Here is a 24,885-nt window from a genome sequence, read left to right on the forward strand (position 1 = left end):
CCCTCATGCACGCCTAGTGTAACGCCTTTTTCATTACGTATGTGTATTCTTATCTCTCTTCTCAAACTGTCACGCCTTCTGCATATGTCTTTACTGTAATGCATTGACTATATATATGATAACCTGTCAATAAAGTATTGCTCTATCCCTTCCCGAACCCTCGTGGTGACGGAACCCGATTGCCTGGTTCGAACCAATTCCTTTGTAAGGAATAAACCCATTTTAAAACCTCAAATACCACGGATTCTGCCTCTTATTTTTACTGAGTTATTCTTATTGAATTTTACCGCATAAATTAAGTCTAGGTAATTTAAATTTACCACATAATTGGCGCCCAAACAGGGACACCTTCCCCACCTCACGCGCTGGAGGTGCGTTGCAGACCCGGTCTCCTGCCACAGCCGGACGGACAACTACGCGTACCCGCAGGATTTCCTGTATCTCCCTCAGGCCAACGGGGGTGACTGAGGCTGCGATCAACACCCAGACGAGGCTGTGAGGAGTGCGGAGGATCCCGACCAGAGCCTAGCTGAGAGAGCAAGATCCGAGGTATACAGAGGCCCACCAGATTCCGAAGTTCCGAAGTAACTAAGTCACGAGTCGAGTCCAGTCCAGTCTGGTCTAGTCCAGTCCAGACTTCCCGAGGCCTTCTGTTCCGTTCCGTGCTTCCCGGTGAGTACCGTTGCTGGGGACGCATCTAGACGTGCGCATTGGTTTGTGCCGGTCAAGACGGGTTTGGGTACACAGACCTGGTCTGCACTGTTTTAGCAGTGTATCTGTACTGTTTAGCAGTACATCTAGTATTATGCAGTTAGCTAGTTTTATTCTAATTATCATTGTTCGTTTTAAAATGTTTTAATATGTTTTAAATATCGTGGTATGAGTGATTGTTCGATCGTCATTACTGTGTTTATTGTATTAATTGTGTTCAAGTCCGAGTAAGAATCAAGTAGCAAGGTTAAGATGCCGTTATTCTCAAAATTAAGACAGATAAAAACTAGAAAAGGGATACTCGAGGAAGCCGTTCCCGTTCCACCTAGGGACACTCCAGGGTACTTTATGTACCATAAACATGGCCTAGATGCCGTATTATATCTCGAATTGTGGGTAGACTACACCAAGGATTTAGCAGAGAATCAGAGATGGCCCGTTGCTGGGACATGGGATGCAGATTGCATCATGAGAGTAGAAGAAGCATTATGGAAAAAGAAAGCCAGACAGTCACAGAAAGATGCCATTGAATTATGGCGTAAAGAATCGCATAGACGCACAGAGAAAGCGCTCAGAAAAGAAGAGAAAAGTAGGGAGGATTCAGACAAAGCCCGAGAAAACGTATTAATTGAGGAAGGTATCCGAGCAAAAGCAGAACAAGTAGACAGACAACGAAACACTCTTATGAATGGTATGTATCCTCTTCTGGCCGAGGGTTTACCTAAGGCCACCCTGGAAGTACCAAAAGATCTGCCACCTCCATTGCTTCCAACTAAATTGCACCCCAAGACCGCAAAGGACATTTTCCTTTCTTCCTATTTAGACGATGTAGCCCCCGAATATGTTAATGCTCCGCCGCCACGCACACCACCTGCTAATGACGCTCGACCCCGAGATAATCCGCCCCCACTTCTGCAGCAACATACTCCTCCTTCCGTTCCAAACCTTCCGCCCGTTCCTTCACTTCTTCCTGCACCTATTCTTCCTACCTTACACCCAACGAATCCTTTTGGACCTAGCACCTCAGGAGGTGCGACAGGAAGTTTTCATACGCCGCCATCAGCGCGTCGATTGACTTATAGGGATCTAGCACACCAACGTACACCTCAAACAGCGAATTATGACATATTTAAAGAGCCTCTTACAGATTGTAGATATGATCCAGTACCAGGTAAAGACGACAGAATGATGCTATCATCAGTACGTCTGCGACGAGTTGCGAACTATTTAATGATATTACCAGGAATGATTGATCATCTAGACAAAATATATCCCTTTGTCCAAACAGGGCAAGGTCCTGAAAGTATTGGCGAGGCCATGGCATACCAGAAAGTGGACACGCAAAAACTGTTGTTACGCTTCTTCATAAACTGCCTGATAAGACACAGAGATAGGCCAGGTGTAGACGCGGAAGAAATGAGAGCACTTAACAAATGGGGCCAGAATATAGCAGACGGAAAACATGATAAACAAAATAGTATAGAAAGTATGTACCGAAGGATCAGAAAAACAGTAGAACAAATATGTGAAAAAGAACAGCCTGAAAGAGAAACAGATGCAGATAAAACTGAGTCCTCGGGGGAGGAGGAACACCTAGAAATGACAACAGGACAATTACAATTACCAGCTAGAGAAACGATAGCTTATGTAGGAAAAGGAAGATCCTTCAATAATTCAATACGTCCGATACGTCCAGAAAGTAAGAGAATTTTTCAAGCAGCCATGTCAAATTCAAAGACCCCTGAACATTTGTTTCAGGCTACTGATAAAATACTTCAAGAACGAATGGGGTACCATGTACTCGATTCTATGGATGAACAAGAATTAGCCAGGTCAGCAGTACAATGGGCTGACAGTTCTGATAAATATAGTGATGACGCGCTAGTACATACGTTTTTGAATCTTTCACCAGACGAACAGCGTTTAGCTGGTATATACATGATACAACATCTCCTTATATTGTATAAAGGCCAACACTCCGATCCTGGTCCCCTACCTGATATACTGATAGAACTACTCATGAATAAATGGAGAGGTCTAGGTACCGATCTAATTAAAGTAATTCTAGAATATCGGCACAGATATAGTGCCTTTCTGTGTCCAGAGCATGATCCAGCTCCCTCCATGGAAAGAAAGACGTATTACTTAGACAGACAGAATCCCTTACGCGAAGTGCACCCAGTTAGAAATAATGATAATACTTTTAGACGCGTGTTTGTGTACACGCCTATAACAAAAATAGAACTATTGGAAATGAAAAAATTAGTGCCCAGCCATGACAGAGATCCAGCAGGTTTCCACCGTGAAATAAAAGACATGTTACTTATGGGTGATTATACCTATCCTGACATTATGAAAAGATTGAAAGTATTATTGCCTGCCGGTATTTACGAGAAACTCAAAGAAAAAGAATGGGAGGTGGGAGAACAAAAGATTGATTGGACAGCATTAGAAAACGAAGAAAATGCCCGAACTGCAGGCCTAGGGCTTGGAGACAAAACTAAAGCATTACCAGGATTATTAGTACAAGTATTGCCACGTTTATTAACTACGAAAAAGGAAGACTGGGGAGCAATTTCAGCTTGCAAACAGAAACCCGATGAAGACACTAGTGATTTTTATTCCCGATTTGAAAAATGTTTCGGTATTAATAGCGGCCTGAAAGCAAGTAGCGATTCATATCCACATCTTTTTGTAACAAAATTAGTTGAGAATTCCTTGCCTCAGGTTAAGAACAGAGTATTGAAAGTAGAGAGCTCTTGGCAAGCTAATACCCCGTCACAAATGTTACAGTACCACCAGAATAGAATTAGAGAAGAACAAGAACATGAACAAAGACGTATGAAAGACACGAAAATGAAAATGCTCGTCGCCCAGTCAGTTCCAGCTGACAGTCATAAAAAGGGTGCGACACAGTCCAATAATTCAGCGGTTCCTGTTAAAGGGACATGCAACTATTGTAAACAGCCAGGTCATTATATAAACGATTGTGCAGTTCTGAAACATAATATCTCTACGGGTAAAACCAAGGAGAGACCGCGTCCGCCTAGACAGGATCAGATCCAACAACAAGTATCCCAGAATGTACAGCCTATGCAGGCTGCACAACAGACCGTAGCGGTACCACAGCCACAGCCTATTGCCGCAACACAAAACACGACACAACAGATGTACCAGTATGCACAAAATGACTATCCCGATTATCAGCGATACACATGAAACAGCCTAGAGAGGGAAGTTGGCTTACCCCTTATTGAGGTTCCCGTAGATCAAGAGGGTCCTTATGTACATAGTCAAGTATTAGGGAAAGACAGAAAGTTCTTAATTGATACAGGGGCAAGCAGAACAACTATAAGTCACGACAAGGTTCCAGGGGCACCCCTCTCAGGCTCACAGAATGTTTCCCTTGGATTTTCAGGAAAGCCTATTGTTAATGAAGTATCGCAACCTCTTCCTCTTGCAGTTGGTCCATTGACACGGACTACAGATTTATTGCTTACAAAATCATGCCCAGAAAACTTGTTAGGTATAAAGACACTGAAAGCTCTAGGAACTGTAATATGTTGTTCCCCGGAGGGGGTACGACTATTTTTGCGTGACTTTAAAGGTCACTATGTATTTAGAGACATGGATCACCGGTTACAGAATGTCCCTGCACATTTATGGGCACAAGGCCCCACTGATGTAGGTTGTATGCACATTACACCATATCGAGTCACACTCAAAGCAGGAGTGGTATTACCACGAATTCGACAATACAAGTTACCTCCAGATGCTGTAGTGGCTTTGCTGCAAATCATTGACGAGCTCATTGCACAAGGAGTAGTTGTGGAAACCGACTCCAATGTATGTAATTCTCCTATAATTCCGGTTCTTAAACGAACTGATCCAAATGCACCTCCAGTTTATCGATTAATTATTGATCTGCGCGAATTGAATAAATGCATCGTACCACAGTACCCCGTGGTTCCAGATATCTCTTCATTATTGACAGCTATTGATTCAGAAGCAACGTTCTTTACTGTAATTGACCTCAAGAACGCCTTCTTTAGCGTCCCAATCGATCCGGAAAGCCAATATTTGTTCGGATTCTGTTTAAATGGACGAAGCTTCAAATTTGCACGCGCACCTCAAGGATTCACAGAAAGCCCCAGCATCTATAGCCAAGCACTGAAAAGACAACTTGACAGTATCCACATGCCTGTTAACACTGCCCTGCTTCAGTATGTCGATGATCTGCTGATCACCGCCCGAAGCGAACCCGAATGTGAAAAAGCATCACTGACGGTTTTACATTTTCTGGCCGACAAGGGGCACAAGGTGTCCCCTTCGAAGCTGCAATTCTGTGTTCAGCAAGTTGTGTACCTTGGGCACTTGCTGTCCAAGGGGGGGAAGACAGCTCACACCTGACCGCATCCAGTTAATTGTAAACATGCCACCACCCAAGACACAAAAGGAGGTGCGGGCCTTCATAGGTCTCACTTCGTACTGTAGACAATGGATTCCCCAATATGCATTTCTAGTAAAGCCACTCATTCAGTTGACAACCCAGGAGGCAGCGACTTCGACTGTCCTCCCTTGGACTCAGGCACATACACAAGCTTTTGAAGACTTAAAGAAAGCCTTATGTCAAGCACCTGTTTTAGCGACACCATGTTACAGTAAGCCTTTTACACTTTTCGTTACAGAACGCGAAGGTACTGCCTTGTCAGTACTCACTCAGGAACAAGCAGGTTCACACAAACCGTGTGCTTACTTTTCTAGCACATTAGATCCAGTAGCCCAGGCTCTGCCTACGTGCCTGAAATCAGTCGCAGCGACAGCTTTAGCGATCAGACAAAGCGATTCCATAGTATTAGGACATCAATTGACAGTGCAAGTTCCACACTCCGTGGAAGTTCTTTTAAACCGAACACAGACTCAGCACTTGACTATAGCACGACTGACAGGTTACGAATTAACGCTGTTTCAGCCACACATAGAAATCAGACGCTGTAGTACATTAAATCCTGCCACACTTTTGCCATTAAGTGGAACAGACCCATTGGCACATGATTGCATTGAAGTCATTACTATTACGACGAAACCCAGACAAGACTTGACAGACATTCCATTACCGGATCCAGACCTGACACTTTATGTGGATGGTTCATGCATGAGAACAAGTACAGGAGAGTTAGTGGCCGCTTACGCAGTCACGACAGACACCGAAGTTATTGAAACAAATTGTATTGACACATTGTCAGCTCAAGCAGCAGAGCTCATCGCTCTGACACAAGCCTGTATTCAAGCCAAAAATAAGAGAGTCAACATATACACAGATTCACGTTATGCATTCGGAGTTGTACACGACTTCGGAGTCCTTTGGCGAGAGAGAGGTTATTTGACTTCTCACGGTGCCAACATTCAACACGGTCCCCTCATTCAAGCTCTGTTAGATGCAATACATCTGCCTACTTCGATATCTATCATGAAATGCAAGGCCCATACAAAAGTCACCGATATCATTTCCCAGGGTAACGACCTAGCAGACCGAACAGCTAAGCAAACAGCACAGAATCGGATTCATGCAACTGACTTGACAAAGACAATAGTTCCGACATCGACACACTGCATGACAGTTAGGGATCCCGCCCTTGATGTAATTGACATACAGACACATGCTACACCAGAGGAAATCAAGAAATGGACTGAACTAGGAGGGATCCAAACAGATCAGGGATGGATGACGAAGGGAAAATCTACATGGTTTCTCCCCGACTCAATGGTTCAAGTTATCGTTAACACAATACATAGTCCAGCGCATCTAGGAGAGAAAGCTATGTTAGACAGTATTCAAAACATTTGGTTTAATAAACACTTACGAGCTGCAGCCAAACAGAAAGTGCGTACTTGCATGATTTGTTGTCAGTTCAACCCAGGTAAAGGCGTTCCTGTAGAGCAAGGTGGATTTCAACCTCCTGATCACCCTTTTGAAGTCCTCCAGATGGATTATATCCAGATGGAACGATGTCGAGGATTCAAATATGTTCTCGTAGTTGTATGCGCACTTTCTCGTTGGACAGAAGCATATCCAGTCTCAGATTACACTGCCCCGACCACTGCCAAGCAGCTGGTTCGTGAATTCTTCCCACGGTATGGTTTGCCCCGTATCGTGTATTCAGATAACGGCCAACCGTTCTCATCCGAGCTAATGAAACACATTTCACTCCTGTTAGGCTATCAATGGAAATTCCACTGTGTCCGGCATCCCGAGGCAGCAGGTCTCGTGGAACGTCATAACCAGACTCTGAAAATTCGACTTTCTAAAATCTGTAGAGAGAAAGGCGTCGACTGGATAGTAGCCTTACCAGTTGCACTCTTTTACATGAGAATGATAGCACATTCTCGAACAGGGCTATCCCCGTACGAGGTGGTCTTCGGTAGGCCACCAAATATGTGGGGGACGCCTATACCTCGTAAAATCACTGATGTTGATTGTAATATGCTGACAGATTACCTTGCTTCCTTGATGTCTGCACTACAATCTTGCCGTTCACAGGTAGCTGCAGCCTTTCCCGACAACACCGAGGTGAAGCCCCATGAAGTGGTTCCCGGAGATTTTGTTTTTATAAGAAATTTCGACAGGAGGAGCCCGCTGGAGCCTCGCTGGCAAACGCCGAAATTAGTACTTCTGACCATGAGGACAGCAGTGAAGATCGAGGGTCGCAAGGGTTGGCTACATTCGAGCCATATCAAGAAATTTCATGGACTGCCTTCTGATTTGAACTCTCAGCCCTGCCCTCCTCCACAGACTGATTCAAAACTCCCCCTGGTCGAGAAAACTGTTGCCCAAGACTATAAACTGAAACTAAGGTCTAGCAAGTCAGTCAATTTGATTGTTTAAGTCCTCTCCTAGGTGAATCGGTTAAATTAGTCTCTGACATGTATCCTCTAGACCGAAATCGAGAGAGAGATAGACAGAAACAGCTCAAGAAACGTGCATATTGTAAATCACTTCATAGTCACTGTATCGTGACATTGTTGATTGTTTTTTCTAAATCTTTTGATTATTGCTGCAAGTATACTGTTGCACATATACTATCCTATTTTCAAGCGTGCACATTCTGCTTATAATGTTACTGCCGAACATTCTTTCAGTGAATTACCCCCACATGAGTTGCCCTACAGACTTGCGCTGCGCAACAACACATTCATTAGTATGTTACATCACTCCCATCAGGCCAACAACGCTACAAATTGTTGGATATGTGGCCGACTCCCTCCCTATCAGAAATACAAGGGAGTTCTGCCTCTCTTTCCGTATCCATTCACACACAATGGTTCCTGTGGCGCATGGTTTAGTTTGATTAATTCTTTAGATTCAAATACCGTAGTTTACCAGAGCAACTGGGTATGGGGAAACCTGAACTTAGTATTGCTTAAAGCCTGCTACCCTAACAAGGAGGGACTTCCCAAAAGGACAGGAACTGATCTAGAAAATGAAGTATATGGATTAGGTAACTTTACACTTAACCTCATGATTCTGAATGTAGAATCCGAAGCTGCACCAGTCTTGCCTGCTATGTCCGTATTACCAGTCAAAGGTGAATTATGTGTAAGAAAGAATGGTTCAGTACACCTGGGTCATAGTAAATGTACTACTGTGATCGAATTCAGTGATAAAGGCAAGTCTACATTTAGAGCTTCCCGTCATTCCTACTTCATTTGTGGTCATACCGCATATATACGTTTACCCCTAGATTGGGATGGTACCTGTTATATTGCATTCCTTCTGCCACCTGTTTTCCTAGCCCCTCCTGATTATCCTAGAAATACCCATCTAGTACACAATAGACCCCAGAGAGATCTCCCGATTGTCGACTACACTGAAACAGCATGGGAACAATACACAGACTTCAATAAAGGTCTCTTTCCCTACATAGGTGTTGTCTCTAATAGTAAACTGATACGCAGATTAACCAGAACCCTTGAAGCAGTAGTGAATGAAACTACCTCTGCCCTAGGCAACTTAACAGAGGAGCAGTCTGCGATGCGGATTGTTGTTCTCCAAAATCGTCTTGTCCTTGACGTCATCCTGGCCGATAGGGGCGGAGCCTGTAGAGTCATCGGATCAAGTTGCTGTGTTTTCATTCCAGAAAACGCGCCATCCGTATATAAAGCCATAACCCGTCTTCATAAGATTGCAAGCCAGATACACCAGAATCCAGGCACCTGGAGGTGGTCCGGTTGGTTCTGGAGCGTGTTGTCAGCCTGGGGATGGAAAGTCCTATCCTTCCTAGGTATTGGCCTTCTCATAGTATTCAGTTGCTGCCTGTGTCTACAATGTGGACCAGCGATTTGCGGCCTGTGTGCCACATCATGTATTCCACGTTCAAGTTCTAATTCAAAATCCCGTAAGAAGAAAGAAGAGCAAATGATGTTACATGAACAGATTGATGGATTCCTGAGGATCGATATTTCATGAAGGGTCCGTAGGGGACAAGGAGGGAATGAGGAAATATGAATTTTTATGATCAATTGTGTCCCCTATCTTAGACCCCAACGGCTCCATGTACATGCTACAAGTACATGTATGTTCCCTCCATTTCAAGCTATGAAGACGCAAATACATATGCGTCCAACGTTAACATGTCCTCTTTCAGATCCGCCATGAATGGGTCGAATATTCCGTTCCTAAGTATGCCTTGCCACCGTCTTTATATGGTATACTTTTCACGTTTTTTCAGCCCTGGCAAGTTAGGCCCTGAATTCTGCCATCGAGCTTTTCCTGCCTTCTGCCTCTGAATGCTCCAGCCTGGACCTGCATCTGTATCCATGACCTTTGTCTTACTTCCTGCGCGGCTAACGGTGCCTGGCCCGGCCTGTTGCCTGCCAAGACTGTATTCAGCCTTCAAGTTATCTGCTCCGCTCCTCGAGAAATGCATTCCTGTCTAGTAGTTTAGGTAAACATCCTTCCAGCTACAGAGCAAAGGGCCCGGCCTTACTGTCTCCGTGCAAGTAATTCATGGCTTCTGTTGCCATGGTAGGCCCATGCCCCCTCGCATCTCATGTAGACACGTAGACGCTTATACACGCACTAGTAGTTAGTATAGGACAGCCTCTGCCTGAGAGACCTTTCCTTCCAGATAATACAGTTCCTTAAACACAAGATATTAGATACGATTTGGGATTAGGTTGTTCTGACATCCCAGACTTCTGTCTCCTCATGTAGGGCTAAATGTCAAGTCCCCTTCACCCTCCAGTTACACGTCAATCACACGTCATGCTACTGTGCGCGCATCTCTGCCATGTATTTCTGCTGACTTTGCAGGATTCTCTTATGGATCCACCCACCTGTGTCATCATCATAATGACGTTTCTAGTACACGCCCTCATGCACGCCTAGTGTAACGCCTTTTTCATTACGTATGTGTATTCTTATCTCTCTTCTCAAACTGTCACGCCTTCTGCATATGTCTTTACTGTAATGCATTGACTATATATATGATAACCTGTCAATAAAGTATTGCTCTATCCCTTCCCGAACCCTCGTGGTGACGGAACCCGATTGCCTGGTTCGAACCAATTCCTTTGTAAGGAATAAACCCATTTTAAAACCTCAAATACCACGGATTCTGCCTCTTATTTTTACTGAGTTATTCTTATTGAATTTTACCGCATAAATTAAGTCTAGGTAATTTAAATTTACCACAATTTAATGGGCAATGGTAGACATTTAACAAAATGGCTTTATGTGGGTATAAGAGGGACAGTAACATCGCCCCTCGGGGCATTGCGGACGAAATGGGAAGCAGATGTAACAGAGGGACTCACAGACAAAGACTGGGCGAGAGTACTGGCATACCCAAAGATAGTGTCCCGCAATGCGCGGTTCAAATTTATACCATTTTTGATTCTTCAGAGAGTATACCTCACTCCACATAGATTTCACAAAATGTTCCCTGTCGCTCCCCCTAGATTGCCCGCGATGTGCTGAGACAGATGCCGGGTTTGTACATATGCTATGGTCATGTCTGGCTCCAACCCATAATGTTTTTTTTTTTAATAATTGAAAAACTTACTGAAGTTTGTGTTAAAAAAAAATAAATCTCTCTAAATATAGGCATATGTTAAACTATATTTGCAGTAAATTGCTAATACTTATTTGTGGGTGTAGGGTTTTGCTATGTTTGGCAGCTGAATTTGCTAAAACGTGACAGGCTTCAAAGTATGATAGCATGTTTATCAGTTAAATAAATGCAGAAATGTACCATTTTTTATTCCACTTATTCTCAAACCACAAAATAAATATGGATAAATACTAATTAGATGGCCAAAAAATAAATATGGATAATACAGACGGAAATGTAAAAAAAAATACCATAAAACCTGGAGCCCTAATTTTAATTTTCAGGTACTGATTAAAAGCCATTGTTTGCACAAAGTTTTAGGTCACTACTAACTAGTATAAAATGTGTAGGGGTGGTCGGACACACAACTAGCCCTTGTGGAACTATTATGTTAGTTGCACTAGATTCATTTGTGAGCATGCATTCCTAAACACCGAAGACTTGTTTTTGTCTGGATTCTCCGAGGTGCTTCCTTGCGCACTCATACGGCCTACTTGGAAATGATGCAGCTAATGTGTGGCTTTTGATAGCTGCCCAGTCCTGACATTTTAACGATCATCATTGTATTGTAGGGCTTATAGTGTTTAATCGAATATTTTAAATACGGGCTGAAAACCTTCTGCATGCAAAGTGCTTTTGGCTAAGAAACCAGCATCCAGTATTGACTCTGCGGACTTCAAATCAGTGGAAAGGGTTGTGCCTATGTCGTGCCATACTTTCTCATAACTCCTCTATGTACATGGTGTCAACCCACTTTCCAATGGTGTCTCTTACTCCACTATGTATTGAAAGACTAAAGCATATTATTTTACACTAGCATCCTGCTATGAATACTGACTTGCAAGCATCACATTTTGTGACAAATGTAAGGTGATAATCGCTGACAAAATAAAAACTCTAAATCTCAGCCCAAATACATTTGGAAGTCCTCAAATAAAAATGAAAAATAAAATTTAGATACATGCTTGTAAATTCTTCCTCTCTGCACGAAGGAGATAAGAAATGGAAAACAAAAAGAGAAGGAATTACTTTTTTTTAGTAATGACATTGTTAGTCATTAGAACTTGAGAAAACATATTCTATAACATAAGCACGTCGTGATAACCCCTTCAATAAGAAAAAGACTTGCATTCGTTTTCTCTTTCCATGGTTTTGTAGGGGTTTTAAACCCTCCCTCATTAAATGTCCATACTGCCTTGGTTGGAGCAGGAATGTAGAACTGTTTGGGAAGTTTATAGTTTCCAGTGGTTCCACAAAGTTTTAGAACCATGACCAACTTTTAAGAATGACAAACTTTCATTAGCCAGAAAGAATAATTGATGACAGAATGCTGATCAATGTCAAACATTCATCCCAGTACAGAGATCTGGGCCTAGGTCCATCGTATTTTTGCTTCCCATGCCATTCCAGCTTAAACCCAGCCATATGCAAATCAGTCTTGATCATGTTCCCCATGGGAACAGTCCAGCCCGAACTGCTAGGCCGGGTCCTCGCTAGACTGGAAACAAGCATCCTGGGACCGGTTTAGGGGCATCACCCCTCATCAGCGAGGCTAGCATGACTCCAGTTGCATAGAGAGCACGGGATCCACGTCTGGGGCACACCCGTCCTACTCAGGGTGGCAATTGCAAAAAGAACAATTGATGGACAGAATGCGGTTCAATGTCAAACATTCACCCCAGCACAGAGATCTGGGCCTAAAGCCATCGTTTTTTTGCTCCCCTAGCAATTCCAGTGTAAACCCTGCCATATGCAAATCAGTCTTGACCCTGTTCCCCATGGGAACAGTCCAGCCCGAACTGCCTGTCCAGGTCCTCCCTGGACTGAAAACAAGCATCCTGGTACCGGTTTCGGGGCATCACCCTTCATCAGCCAGGCTAGCTTGACTCCAGGGGCATGGAGAGCCCCGGACCCACGTCTTGGCATACCCGTCCCATTCGGGGTTGAAAAAAATATATAATACGAACAATTGATGGACAGAATGCTGATCAATGTCAAACATTCACCCCAGTACAGAGATCTGGGCCTAAATCCATTATTTGTTTTGCTCCCCATGCCATTCCAGTTTAAACCCTGGCATATGCAAATCAGTCTAGACCCTGTTCCCAAGGCAACAGTCCAGCCCGAACTGCTTGGCCGGTTCCTTCCTGGACTGGAAAGAAGCTTCCTAGGACCTAGAATCATCATATTTCCCTGGCTCAACTTAGACTCAGAGCCCAGGGTTTTGTCACCCTGCTTTGCCAGACTACTTACATTTCTGTCCAGAAGGCAAGACCAAATACCTCCCCACACAAAGTGGAACAATTAACAGTGCTTCACTCCGCTCCTGAGGAGGAAAGGGGTGGGGCTGAAAGATCTGCATCAATTAATTAGCTGTCACACTGTACCAAGGATGGGCCTGCCCAAGCCCACTTAACTAAGGAAGGAACCCAGACCTCTGGAGCCAACACAGGAGGGGGCTCCCCTTTAACGATTTGGTGCAAAAGGCCCTGGCCTTGGCAGTGATGTCAGCGAGGGGCAGTGCTAAGGCCCCCAGAGGAGATGTGATTTGTGATCCCTTGATGAAGCCATTTTGAACTGTCCCAACATGCTGTGCAGGAGGGTTGGGACGGTTGGAGAGGTGAAGTGGCAGCATAAGATTGGCCAGGAGGGCCTGGCTGCTAGAACTTTCCACTCCCCTTTAAAACCTCTTGCACAAAGGTGAAACACTGTTTCTCTGCGCTTCACGTGTTGACCCTGGGGCCACAATGAACAGCTGGAAGGAGGAACTCCCCTGATGCTCAGAAAGGACTAAGGACTCTGCCCATTAGACACCAGGACCAGTGGATCTCCCCAATGGTCAATGAGGAGGGCCCCCTTAGACCTCCGGAGGACCAGTTGAGGGAAAGAGGAGGACTTCTGCATCCAGAGACCAAGACCAGGAGAAAGGCTAGCACAGGGAGCTAGGAGAACCAGCTTCCTGTGGATTATACCGCTTTGGAGGTCTGCCAAAACTGCTCCTGGTGGCTATAGCTCGCCACCAGGAGTAACATGAGCCCATGATTGTCCAAATCAGCCCAAATGGGTCCGAGTTATGGCAGTTGGAAAATTGGCAACCTTTGACCTCCTCCCCGAGCAGAGTGCTTGGGGCTCTGCTGCCTTTTAAAAAATTACCCCTGGGGTGGGCCAGGGTTTGGGGGTAAGTGCCAAGCTCTGATTAGGTGGGAGTGCCACATGTAGCCCCCAGTAGCAGTGGGCCTTCCCCACCCCCGTGCCCATGTCTGGGCAGAGCGGGCAGTCAATACAAGAACTGCAGAGATCCCTGGCTGCTGGAGCGGGCAGAGAAGGAGAAGCTGCAACTCCCACGGCTGCTTGTAGAAGTGCAGGCTGCGTGGGAGCCAACGGGGCAGCAAAGAGTTGGTACCCCCAAAAACAAAGCGAAAAAGGAGAAAAAGCCGCGCAGCAAAGAAAAAGTCGGTGGCTTTCCCCGGCTCTGCAGGAGATCCACTCATCTTCTGTTCACTGCTCCAGGCTGGAGCTCCCCATAATGCCCTGTAGGTCTTTTGAATGTGCACATTTCTAGAGGCCATAGGATGGCGGGGGCACTAGCGGTAGTTTAAAGAAAGTGGTGAGGGGGAGCTGAAGTAGTTGAGCACCTCCTTCCCCCACATGATGTTTTACAAAGGACTGGCCCAATGTTTCCTGGGTCCTAGAAAGCAGGACCCCTCTGGAATCTTTAATAATATTTCAAATCACTCCCAAGGCCGAAGCTTCTGCTCTGCAGCAGAGAGTGCAGCGCCCTCTAGGGGCTTGGCCAATGGCTGCATTTATTATTGCCTGGAGAAGTTAAAAAAAGGTACATGTGGTACAACGCCCTTAGTCTATGGTCACATGTTATGTGATGAAAATGCGATGCCCTCTAGGAGTTGTTTTTGTGATTGCATTTTCTTAGTTTTGAAAGTATATAAAAAGCACACATGATTTGCACATTTTAAAATGCTTTTTTTAGTCTATGGTCACATGTTATGTGATGAAAATGCGATGCCCTCTAGGAGTTGTTTTTGTGATTGCATTTTCTTAGTTTGAAAGTATATAAAAAGCACACATGATTTGCACATTTTAAAATGCTTTTTTTATGATAGGGTTGACAGTGATTACTGATCAAGGTGAACACGCTTTATTAACAGTAATAAGTGCATTTGCACCTGACAATTATCATTGATGATTGCATTTATATACAAAATGATGTCTTTTTTTAACTCAAACTTTATTGCATTTTTGTTAAGACAAACAGTGTACAATAGAGGATATTGGTGTTCATCTTGTGAACAAGAATAACATACTGTATTCTATAACATAGTGTCACATTGTAGTCATTAGTTACCAGTTTCCTCCGTGTTAAAGCTTGTACAATTAAAACCCATGGATGGATAAAGTGCTTAAGAAAACTGCATCCCTCTACCCAGATGCCATACCAAACCAGAACCCAAAGAACCTTCGCTATGGAAATAATTCCATGAGGGGGGGGTTGTGTGAGAGAGAGGGGGAGTGTTAGCGCGGTGGAGTGCCGCCTATTATGAACTCCGCAATCAATGGTGACAATAAACCCAGTGTACCTGTGATCGCTAGGCAATACCCCATCTGAATCAATGAATACCCATCACTGGGCCCCGCCTCCACTTCGGGATCTCGATCATGTGCCTTAAACCTCTCCAGCAGCATATCCCACTCCATTGAGATTGGCTATTTGCGGATTCCCTTATATTCCTTTTGCCTAGGGGCTAGACTTTCAGCTAGACCCCACTGCTTCAGTTCTTCTCGCCAGTCTGTCAGGCTTGGAGCCCTGGGGGACTTCCAATGCCAAATGAGAAGGCGCTTTGCCAGTTATAATGCTAGGTTTACGAATCGCATCCCCACCTTAGAGCCTATAGGGATGACGGGTAACCCCAATATAGAACACTCCATATTATCCCACAGGGCTTGACCAGTGACTCCAAACAGCACTCTGGTCACCGCTTCCCAGTATTCTGATAACTGTGGGCCAGCCCATAGCATGTGGCTCAAGTCTGCCCTCTCTACCCGGCATTGGGGGCACATAGAGGACGCAGCTGGGTATCTTATCTTATCTTATCTTATACGGAATTTGTTAAGCGCACGGTCACCCAGAGGTTTCATGGCGCTGAGGAAACCGATGGTGGGAGGTAAGTAAAAAGGCGGATGGAATAATGCCCTAACCGTGCGCTTGTTTAAATAACCAGGTCTTCAACGCTCTCCTGAACTCTGAGAGCTTGGCACAATTCCGGATAGACAAGGGCAGAGATTTCCAAGTTTTAGGGGCAAGGTAAGCAAAGCGGGATCCACCAAGTCGTTTCTTTATAAATGATGGCACCGTGAGGAGGGACAGATGGGCAGATCGAAGGTCGCGGGTCGGTTCATGTTTATTTATAAGTTGATTGATGAACCTAGGGCTTTTACCGTGGAGGGCCTTGTAAATTATGCAACCTGTCTTGAAGATAATCCGATGGGTGATGGGGAGCCAATGGAGGGAGGCCAGCAGAGGCTTGGCAGACATCCTGCGATTGCTCTTGAATATTAATCTGGCCGCTTGATTTTGAACAATCTGCAGGCGTTTGACAATGGTGAGGGGAAGACCCAGATAGATAGAGTTGGAGAAATCTAAACGCGATAGGACCAGTGCGAGTACTACCTGGATGAGAGCAGGATGGGTCAGCAGATGGGCGATTTTTTTAATCTTTCTCAGTTGGAAAAAGCAGGAGGAGATCACTGTACCGACCTGGGTTTTCAATGTAAGGTCGGCGCTGAGAGTGACCCCTAGGCTTTTGGCTGACTGGGAGGGGGATGGGGGAGTGCCCATTGAGGGTGGCCAGAAATGGGAGCCCCAACTGAGAGTGCTGTTGCAAGGGAGTACCAACTCAGTCTTTCCTGGGTTCAGCTTAAGATGGTTCCGATCCATCCAGCTCTGAATGTGCAGCATAGTTTTTTGAAATTCCTCTACGGAATCTGGAAAGTTAAGGGGGAATACCAGCTGGAGATCATCTGCGTAGTTGTAAATAATAACTTTTCTATTTTTCAGGGAGTGCAGTAGGGGTTTGAGATATAAATTAAAGAGGAGGGGGGATAGTGAGGAACCCTGGGGGACGCCGCAGGTGGTTGGGAGTGTGGGGGCCGTGAAGTTCTCCAGCTTTACAGCCTGGGATCTGTCCGTCAAGAAGGACTTAATCCAAGCGAGAGCTGCGCCGCTAAGGCCGGCTTGTTCCACACGGTGTAATAGAATAGTATGGTCCACCGTGTCGAACGCGGCTGATAGATCGAGAAGTACGAGGGCTTGGTGAGTTCCATTGTCGGCGTCGGTCCTTAAAGTGTTCTGCACGGCGAGGATCACAGCTTCGGTGGAGTGAGCCTGGCGGAAGCCCGCTTGATTGGATTCCAGGTAATCTGATGTTTCAATAAAATTGGATAAGCAGCTGGTTACATAGGCTTCCAGCAGCTTTGCGCCGTAGGGAAGGAGGGAAATGGGGCGGTAATTTGAGAGGTTAGAGGGATCAGCCCCCGGTTTCTTGATTAGGGGGACCAGGGTGGCATTTTTAAAGGAGTTGGGTACTATTCCTTGTGATAGAGAGGTGTTCAAAATGGGGAGTATGCCCTGAGGGAGTGCAGTGTAGACTTCTTTCAGTATATGCGAGGGGCAGGGATCATTAGGTGAGCCCGATTTTACTCGGTTCATTAATTCCAATAATTTAGGTGGATCAATGGGTGGGATATCCTGAAGGGTATTAGGATTCCTGCTAATGTCCGGGTAGTCTGCCACAGCATGGTTGGTATGGATGCTATTTTTTATAATGTCTATCTTCTCCTTAAAAAAATTGATTGGTGTTATGTACGCTCAATGTAGAATGGCATATTGAATACATTTGAATCTCGAATTACAAGACACTTTTTTAGGTTATTCCAGCAGTCATGCTCATTCTTTATTAGAGAGTGCCCTGCCCAAGTCAGTCTCCCTTAGTGTAGTAAGTGGTGTCTCAAATGGTCTTGGAGGCCTTTATATAGCCATCGTACCAAGTGCCGGCCATGTCACATTGTATGCATCTCATGAGTTGATGGCTCTTGATCATCACCTGCCTAGTGCGATTGGTAGGTTCACAAAATGGTATAAAAGGCACAGCAGCATCACCATTTTGGCCAGCCCCAACCGTTCTGCCACTGAAAGGGACAAAGTCACCCAAAAAGCTACCTGTAATTTGAGTGCCGCAATTGTGCGTGAGAGATTGCCTTCTTAGATATCGGGGCCCTGTCTATATATTTGGATCCTGAGGTATAAGAATGTAGTACAGGCCACCAGGATTACATATTCTCCAAAGAGCAGGGCAGGTTCCGCGTATGTGCCAGCGAATGAAAAGGCACATGATTTGTTTGCATTAATGTGGAGGCCAGAAAGGTTTTTTTTTTTAGGTTCAGAAACAAGTTTATTTAGACATTTGTCCATAAAACATTTTTTTTAAAACACACTAGACAATTAAAACATTTAAACAGTTATAAGAAAGGGTCTATAAGGTGGACATCAATTGGGCCATTTCAGTGAAATTCAGGATCATGTCATCCATCGACTTAAAGAAAAATGGTGTGGACTGTGTTATCCACTGAAATATCCTTATGTCCTACTTCCTGTCTCATTCTTTGTGCCATGGGTTCAATAAGGAGGATAAAGAGGAGTGGAGAAAGGGGGAAACCCGGTCTAGTTCCTCGCAACACCGGATAAGATTGGGTGATGTGAGGTCCTGTTCTAGCTCTGGCCATAGGGGCCGTATATAGTAACTTGACCAATCTGATGTAGGCCTGAGGTATCCCAAATTGGGTCAGTGTGGAGAGCATCTAATCCCACTTCAAGAAGGTACAAAATTATGTCTTTAACGTGGTTTGTTGATCTTGCACCTTTGTCTCAGCAGATAGACTTAGCTTATATGTTTGTGTGACCCCTTTTGGGGCTAAAAAGTAACTATGCCATGCCATTTTTGGTATTTTCCAACTAATAATGTATATATTCGTAAATGAATGTGTACTATTTAGCAGTGTGTGTGCAATGAATGTACTTTTCCATTTTCCAAAGAAAAGGCACTAACTGGACAATACTTTATTGAGTGTTATCATTGCATGCCAGAGAATGGTGATTACTAGTTCTCACCACCTCCCCCTGAGTATGCCTTGGACTGTTCTGCTTCACTAACCTGAGAGTCAAGTGCTACAATGGGGTGCTTGGTTCCCAGTAGGGGAAATAGTGGACCTATTACTTGTGCAGGTCATACAACTAATAGCCCCAATTCCTACAGTGGGGTTTTATTGTGTTCATAGCTTTAAACTGAAAAGAGGAAGGCATAATTAAATATTGGTACCTTATAATCAATGTTGTATAGTGATCACTCAAAGGAATCTGACTTCCTTTAGTTAAAAGGTGAATGAACCTTTGTATAGTTGAGGCTACTGCTGAGACCTGGTGTATAGTCATTTCTAAGAAGCAGATGAAGAGGTGCTAAAAATTGCACTTACAAATAGACACTGAGGGTGAAGCAGCATGTTCTGAGACCAGGTGAGAGAGTTAAGTAATTCTCTGGGTCCGTTACTGGAAAGTAGGGGAATCCTGCTGGATCCCGGTTCTGGCTGCTTTTTCTGGGCCCGGTCTGAGATCCGGCCTGCCCAGGGAACCATGCTGAATTTGTCCATGTCCCATTTTCCGACACTGGGACATAATTCGGCAGCGCCCGCACATTGTCTGATTTTGGTTCAGAACAGCAACATCCGGGCCAGAACGTGGCTTTCTTATTTTTACTTCCAGCCGGGACAAAGAAAGGCTTGATTTAAATGGCTACCAGCTCATCTTTGTTTATGTATCATCCTGGCTGGGAGTAATCTGGAGCTTAACATCTAGATGCCAATGAAATGGAAGGAAACAAAGGCAGGTAGGTATCAATTCATAAGTATTATCAATTCATAAGTAAACTATTGGAGACCGGTTTTTATCTTTGTTCCGCTACCTATGTAAGAGGTGTACTTGCACTGTAAGACTGCAGAATTTATGTCTATGAGCAATTACACAAATATTGATTGAAATGACTCTATTTTCTTGTTAATTCCTTTATTGGGCTGCTCTTGCCAGTGTAGGGTGTCATATCACTCTAGATTATACTCAGAGGCACGGATGATCATGCAAGTGTGTAACTCAATGCACAGGAAATGTTAGACAAGACAATGAGGGTTATAAACTGTGGGAATCACATATAATCCATATTTGCAGACTGTATACGTTAAGAGTCAATGGTCAGGGGCAACACAAAATCAGGATATAAAAGGTAGCACAGTGGTTGTGGTTGTCTGAACTAACAAAACTTTATTACTTACCAGAGGAACCCTTTGTTGCAATCTTAGTAACACATGGAGAAAAAATCAATACGTATCTAAACCCATGACTTACAGTATGCATGCAGCTCCTTGATGCCTGTAAATAGATCAATGTGCGATATTGGTAGGCTTGCAACTTCTGAATTGCAAGTAGCAAAATGATCTTAGTGTCAAAAGCAGCAACCACTTACCTTTCTAAATAAAATTAAAATATGTGATCTGCAGCAGGCACATTACCCGTCCTCCCTCTTGCCGTGATAACTCACATAGTGAGGCCCCTGTGCCTCCAATCACAAACATTTCCTACTCATAAAATTCCCCCATCTCCTTACCTCCTGTTCCTTTTTTGTGTCCCATCTATGGGCACGCTTGGTGCGCATGCTTGAGCGCTTCATTGCGGCTCTGTTTCTGGCTGCGTTATGTCGTCAGGATTGGGGCGCTCGCGAAGATTGGATTGCGGGTCCTGTTTAATTTTGACTCGCATGCAACAGGAGCTCGCACTTCTGGTTGGTGAGGGGGGGTCAGGCTACCTGCGGTGCGTAAGGTTGGGGCTCCTTCCAACACCTATATTATGCATCTGAGCCAGAGGTCTGCGGTGCTTGCCTCCTGCCGGCTAGTGGACATGTGCTGGTTGCCGGGAGATGGTGTCTCCTCGGAAAGCTGGCTTTCGGCTTTGTCCGCCTCTGGTGGTGGGGGTTGTGGCGTTTACGCGGATGGCTCTCGGGCTCTGCTGCTCTGACTTCAGTTTTGCAGCAGTTTCGTTGTTGCTCTTTATTTCTGCTTACATGGTTTGCTCTTGATAGGCTCCTGGTTTTGGTTGCCTTGTGAAGAGCCGGGCCAAACGTATTTTATTTTTACTGGGTAGGTACTCTTGGAGGGTCGTCTCAGATCATGATGAACGCAAGGTGGATGGTGGCCTTAAGAAGTCTTTCTCTACGTCCAGCCTCGTGCTCAGGGCTGCATCATATGGGGCCTTTACAGCTCAGTCGTGGGTGAAGGACTTTGAGGCCTTGGCAGAGGCCATGCAGGAGGGTGCCAATGTGACAGATGTTCTGGTTCACATGGAGCAACAGGCTAAGTTCCTGGCGGATGGGTAAGCTGATGTCATCAAGGCAGCTTCGGTGGCTTCCTCTTCTACTATCATTGCCAGGCGCAACCTGTGGTTGAGAGACTGGAAAGCGGATCTGGCGGAGAAGGCTTTGTTTCTTAAACTTCCCTTTGAGGGTGGCAAGCTGTTTGAAGATCGGTTGGAAGGTCTGATATGAAAATCATTTAAGGGCAAGAAGTACACTTGGTCCTACAGGTCCTCTTCTAGCAAGATGTCTAAATCTTTGAATCGCTCAGATACCAGAGACAGCAGGGATTTCCCTCGCAAGAACAACCATTCTTATGCCTTTCACAAGAAGAGCTTCCTGTCTGGAGGGATAAGCAGCAGGATGTCACTGCGAAGGCAGGGCCCTCCAGTCAGCACTCCTGACTATGGGTCTCCCGCGGACTTTCTTCTGGTGGGTGTTCGGATAGCGGTGTTCCTTCCTGCCTGGATGCTATCCATCATCAACAAGTGGGCAAGGAATATAGTTGAGAGAGATTTTCTTATAGACTTTGTCTTACTTCCTTCAAGTACGAGGTGTATTCCTCCGCCTGTCCCTAGGACTCCCACAAAGCGGTTAGAACTATTGCAAGGGATCAGATCCTCGGTGGAGAAACGAACGATCATCCCGGTGGATCAGGTTGGTCTGGAGGTGTACTCAATCCTGTTCTTTGTATAGAAGGTTTCGGGAGAGTTTCAGCCAGTCTTGGATTGAAGCACCTCAATCAGTGGTTTGCATCTATTCTGTTCAAGATGTTGTCTCTTCAGCAGCTCATTCACCTGGTGTCTCCGGGGATTACGTGTATGCCATCGATCTGCAGTATGCGTACTTTCACTTTCATGTGCATCCAAGTCATCAGACGTTTCCGATGTTTTCGTGGGGGTGGCGCATCACCAATTCCAGGTATTACCGTTTGGTCTGAAATCAGCTCCCCGTGTGTTTCCAAAAGTTTTGGCCCCTCTAATGGCGATTCTTCATCTCCAGGGGATTGTGGTCTTCCCATATCAAGACGACTGTTTGGTTAAGGGGGCTTCTCCTCACCTGACTTATTTACATGTACAGAGGGTTATGGATCTCTTGTTGTCACATGGCTTCTTGGTGAATGCCAGGAAGTCCCAGCTGGTTTCCGCTCAGAATCGCGTCTTCAATGGAGCCCGGTTCCAGACGGATGTAGCCATTTTCACCTTGCCAGACTCAAGGGTTCAGAAGATTCATTCTCATCTGCTGGCCTTACTGTCTGCACCCATTCAGCCAGTTTCCTTTTGGATGAGGGTTCAGGGCAATCTGGTGCCAATATTTTTGGTGCCCTGGACTCAGTGGCACCTCAATATTTTGATGAGGTTCATTCTGAACAACTGGGTGCCCAATGTGCAGGATTTGACATGTCTTCTTCCTGTGATGCAGGTGTCTAGGAAGAGCTGAGGTGGTGACTTGAGCCATCCAACATCCTTAAAGGGGTCTCCTTGTGGGATCCAGAGCCGATCATCATCATGGCGGACGTCAGTGATAGTGAGTGAACCGCCTGGTCGGGGACTCTCATGGTCCAGGGACTGTGGCAGGTGTGCCAGAGCTCTCGCTCTTCCAACTAAAGGGAGTTGGAGGTGATTCGTCTGGCTCTTCTACATGTTCCCCCCTTCCACAAGCCAGCGCTGTTGTTGTCCAAACGGACAACACTACGGCCAAATCAATTGTCAGCCCTCAGGGAGGGACGAGGGCACTGTCATTGTCTGCAATTTTGGCTCATCTGTTCCTCTGGGCTCAGTCTAATGTGGGTTCATTGAGGGCAGTCTTTATTCAAGGGGTGCTGAATTGTCAGCCCGATCGGACGAGCAGTGAGATTTCGTCCTCTTTGGACTTTTGTCTTTTTCCCCCGATAGTTGCCAAAGTGTGTCAGCTGTGAGGTCAGCCCGAGGAGCCCTAGCAATGCGCTGCTTCCCCAGTTCTTTCCCACGGGAGGGAGGGCTCTGCTTCTAAGTTGGATGCCCTGACGTGTGTGGCCGGTGTGCCTGATGTTTGTTTTCCCACCGTTACCTCTGATCCAGGTTGTTCTAGTGGCTCCTGCATGGCTTCTCTCTGTCGGGTATCCTCTATTGATGGTGATGAAGGTGGATCTGGAATGGAGGTTTCTGTTGGTTCCGTATCCCCTGAGGCTTCCGTGTTTCTAGGTGCCATCTCTTGCGAGGCTCAAGTAGAAGGCTTGGCAGTTGAGCAGGGAGGCTTGATCTTAATAGGATCTGTCTGCTTCTGTTTCCTCTTCTGTGCAGGCATCCAAACAGATGTCTACCATGTCGTCTTATAAACACTTTTCAGGCTTGGTGTGCTTCGTGGCAGGGCTTCCTTAGTCTGCTTCCCTGCCTCAGTTGCTGGAATTTCTCCTGGATGGTTTCCAGCTCGCTCTGAACCCTGCCACTCTTAAAGTGCAATGGGCGGCAATTAAGGTTTTTCTGGCCCCATGGGGGGTCTGGTTTCCAGGATCTATAAGGGGTTTTCAAATTCCTATCCAGTCCCCCCAGGTGGTGTGTCCGTCTTGGGAATTGCTGCTGGTGTTGCGGGCTCTTCCCTATCCCCCATTTGATCCACTGGCATCTGTGGAGATCTGCTTTCTGACCTTGAAGGTTTTTTTTTCTGGTGGCTGTCACATCTGCTCGCAGGCTGGGGGAGTTGGGCTCATTGTCTTGTTAGTCTCCTTTCTTTTGTCTGTTTGAAGACAGGCTTGTTCTTCATTTGGGGCCGGGTTCTGTGGCCAAGATGAATTCTTTGTTTCATGATCAGCAGGAAGTGATTCTTCCGGTGTTTTTTCAGACCCTCAGTCTGCTCATGAAGTGGCTCTTCATTAGCCTAATGTGCATAGGGCAGTGTTGATTTACCTGGGCAGGGTGAAGGGGTTCCGGGTCTCCTCTGCTTTATTTGTTAACTTTGGTCCCACCCGGAGGGGGGCTAAGCCTCTGACTCAGACCTTGAGCAGGTGGATCAAGTCTGTGATTTTGTTGGCTTACAAGCAATTTGGTCTGTCTTCTCCTCTGGGGATCCAGGGAAGGTCTACTAGGGGCATGTCTGCTTCCATGGCTGAGGTGTAGGGTGCTTCTTTGCAGCAGATCTGTCGGGCTGCAACTTGGGCGGTTCTTTCTACCTTTGTGTCCCATTATAAGGTGGTCCAGGGTCCCAAAGTCCCGGATTTGTTGGATTCCCGGGTGCTGGCTTCTGCGCTGTCAACAGTGTTTTTGCCTTTGGATTAAACTTGTGTTTGCATTCTGTGCTGTTGTCCTGGTCCGTATTTTGGCTCGGTCACATCTAACTATGTGAGTCAGCACGGCGAGAGGGACAAAGGGGTAATGCTGCGATTACTTCCCGGTAATATCATTGCCTGTAAGTAATCGCAGCATTAGCCCTCTATGCTTCTTTGAGTCAAAACTTTGACTGGACAAAACACAGAACTCTACCAGAACTGTTACCGATCTCATCTCATCGGAATGATACTTTTTGGTGATTCACATGGAGATTTGGGCAGCCGAAAGCAGTGTTAACCTCCTTTTGAAAACCAAGGTAAAACATGGAACCATCAGCAGAGAAGCACCCAA

General features: G+C 45.5%; 1 protein-coding gene across 3 annotated transcripts in view; it reads left to right on the top strand.

Moving 5' to 3' along the window:
* The window catches only part of MSH3 (mutS homolog 3), a 2,607,526-nt gene that overhangs the window by 1,904,499 nt on the left and 678,142 nt on the right, over positions 1 to 24,885 (top strand). The window lies entirely within an intron of this gene.

The sequence above is a fragment of the Triturus cristatus genome, chromosome 2_1 (assembly GCF_964204655.1).
Source record: "Triturus cristatus chromosome 2_1, aTriCri1.1, whole genome shotgun sequence".
NCBI lineage: Eukaryota > Metazoa > Chordata > Amphibia > Caudata > Salamandridae > Triturus > Triturus cristatus.